This window comes from Arachis ipaensis, chromosome B5 (genome assembly GCF_059453495.1).
Source record: "Arachis ipaensis isolate K30076 ecotype BB chromosome B5, ASM5945349v1, whole genome shotgun sequence".
NCBI classification, from domain to species: Eukaryota; Viridiplantae; Streptophyta; class Magnoliopsida; order Fabales; family Fabaceae; genus Arachis; species Arachis ipaensis.
In genome coordinates this window covers 82,438,263-82,441,315 of record NC_142440.1, presented here as the reverse complement: position 1 = coordinate 82,441,315, position 3,053 = coordinate 82,438,263, and the positions used below count along the sequence as shown (strand labels likewise).

The 3,053-nt window shown below is 40.8% G+C and overlaps 1 non-coding gene across 1 annotated transcript; it reads left to right on the top strand.

Moving 5' to 3' along the window:
- Positions 1–1,147: 1,147 nt before the first annotated feature.
- Positions 1,148–1,251, top strand: LOC148564779 (small nucleolar RNA R71). Its single transcript, XR_015885325.1, has one exon. It is a non-coding gene; the product is annotated as a small nucleolar RNA R71 (small nucleolar RNA).
- Positions 1,252–3,053: the final 1,802 nt, after the last annotated feature.

Below are 3,053 nucleotides of genomic sequence, written 5' to 3'. Positions count from 1 at the left end.
GTGTGTGGGCATTTGATGAAGAATCTCAAGAAAAGGAATATTGACATGAAGAGAGTTAAATGTCTCTAGAAACCTTGAATAGGTTTTCTTTTTTTCACCTCCTCCTAACCTTTCAGGAAATGGTGCTTTTGGTTGGTATATTTCCATCATGCCTTTTTGCAGTTCCTTGGCTTGCTCAGTTCCACCTTCCTGCTTAACTTCTTCCACACCTTCTTTCAAGATTTCCGGTTCATGCTCTGAGGGCCTGATTCCTTCTTCTTCTGAGACTTCCTTCAATAAGGTGATGGCCTTGCATTCTTCCCATCTTACTCTCTTTTGTTCCCTTTTAGGATTCTTTTCTGTGTCACTAGGGAACACTGCAGTTGATTTTGGGGCCTGTCGAGATAGCTCTCCTACCAGAGATTCCATCCATTTGAGTTTTTCACCATGGTTTCTTAAGGTAGTCCTCACATCATCCCTGAAGCTTTTCAATTCAATTATGTCTTGACTCATGGTTGCCATCATTCCTTCAATCCGGTTTAATTGATCTTGAAATTGTTGGTTCGGATTGGGTTGGGTAGGTTGATTACTTTGGTCATGGTATGATGATTGGGGGTAAGTGTTTTGTGTGGCTTGGTATGATCTTTGGTTGGAGTTTTGGTATGTGGAATTGTTATGTTGGTTGTGGTTGTAAGGTTTGTGGTTTTGTGGTTGGGTTTGTTGGTTTCCCCACCCAAAGTTTGGGTGGTTTCTCCAGCCTGGGTTGTAAGTATTGGAATGTGGATCATATGATTGCCTTTGTTGGTTTCCCACATAATTGGCCTCTTCCCAATCACTTCCTTCAATGCCTACTTCCTCTTGATCTTGTGTGTGGATTGCAGCCACTTGCTTTGTTTCTAATTGCCTGGTAAGTTCTGCTAGTTGCTTGGCAAACACCTTGTTTTGGGCTAGAATTGTATCAACCTGGTTCAGTTCCATGACTCCCTTAGTGTTGTGCCTTTCTGATGCATAGTAGTACTCATTCTCAGCCACTGTCTCAATCACTTCAATGGCTTCTTCCACAGTCTTTTTCCTGTTCAATGAACCTCCTGATGAATGGTCTACAGCCTTCCTTGATTCATAAGAGAGCCCATCATAGAAGATGTGCAGTTGCACCCAATCATGGAACATGTTTGGTGGGCATTTCCTTGTCAAGTCCTTGAATCTCTCCCATGCCTCGTAGAGAGTTTCACCATCTTGTTGTCTAAAAGTCTGGACCTCAGATCGAAGCCTATTGACCTTTTGTGGAGGGTAGAAACGTGCCAGAAACTTGCTTTCCACCTCATCCCATGTTGTTAGACTCCCCCTTGGGAATGATTCCAGCCACTTAGCTGCTTTGTCCCTAAGTGAAAATGGGAACAAGAGCAGTTTATAGGCATCTTCCTGGACTCCATTGGACTTCACAGTGTCACAAATTCTCAAGAATTTTGTGAGATGTTGGTTTGGGTCTTCATTAGCACTTCCTCCAAAGGAACAATGATTTTCCACCAATGATATTAGCTGTGGCTTGAGCTCAAAATTGTTGGCCTGAATGGGTGGTTTCTGGATGCTACTACCACAATTCCCTGAGGTTGGGTTTATGTATGAACTCAAAACCCTCCTCTCAGGGATGGCATTGTTTCCATCAGCTCTCTCATGGTTGTGAACTTCTCTATCCATGTTGAGATCTAAAGCTTCCTCAAAATTGTCCTCAGATTCTCCTTCAGATTCCTCTTCTCCCACTACTCTCTTCCCTCTTGCTTCCCTTCTAAGTCTATGAAGGGTCCTCTCTGGTTCGGTATACGGAGGAGTTGATGTCTCTCCTCTCCTACCTGTCATACAAGAACACAGCTCAAACACAAACAAGTGAAATACTCTTGGTTAATGAAAGAGTATGGTTAGATCAATTGAGGAATTAAATCAAACAGTTAGTGAGTCAGTGAGTTAGTTGCATGAATCTAAAGGCGTAAAGAAAGAAAGCATGTAACCAAGTGCAGAAATTAAAATTCAACAAGTATCTAGAACAGAATTAACAAAGCAAGAGAAAATTGCTCAATCTAGTTAGCTTCCAATTTGAGAATTGTCAATCGAAAACCAATCCCCGGCAACGGCGCCATAAACTTGATGCGCATAAACGTGTTATGCTACGATTTAGGAAATTGCACGATCGGCAAAATTCCTTCCGGCAAGTGCACCGGTTATCATCGTCAAGTAAAAACTCACAATAGAGTGAGGTCGAATCCCACAAGGATTGGTTGAGTGAGCAATTCGGATTAGAAGTGTGTTCTAGTTGAGCGGAATCAATATTTGAGATGAGAATTGCGGAATGTAAAATTGGCGGGAAAAGTAAATGACAAGAAAATTAAATGGCTGAATCTTAAATTTGCATGAATTCAAGAGCAGAATGTAAATTGCTGAAATTAAAAGGGAATGGGGATGATTGCAAGAATTGAATTGCAGAATGTAAAGAGAAAGTGGAAATCAGAAATGGGGAATTCATTGGGTTTAGGAGATATTGAAATCTCCGAATCAAAACATGTAAATCTCTTCCTCAACCAATGCATTCATTGAATTTTGCTTGGCAATCTTATATGATTGGATCCCAATTCCTTGGCTCACCAATGCTCTCTAAAAACAAACAAATTCCCAATCCCTTGGTTTAAATGTTCATAAGAAGAGATGATGCTTGGTCACTGATTATACCACACAATTTCATGAACCACAATTTGGTAGGATTACATGTCACAATATCCATCCAAACCCCAATCCAATCCACTGTGAGAAAGCTTCTCTAGCATGAATCCTCCATTCCTTTCCCAAGGCTCCGAAGGATTCCAAGTATGAGTAGCTTCTTTCCCAAGACAACTACTCAATGGAATTAGATCGAGAAGCTTTCTAACAAAATTCAAGAGAAAAGATTGAAGAAGAAGATAAACTATTATTGATTCATTGAATTACAATAGAGCTCCCTAACCCAATGAAAGGGGGTTTAGTGAATCATAGCTCTGAATTCAATTACAAAGAAAAGGAAAACTGGCTAAAAGTGAAAGTCCCCA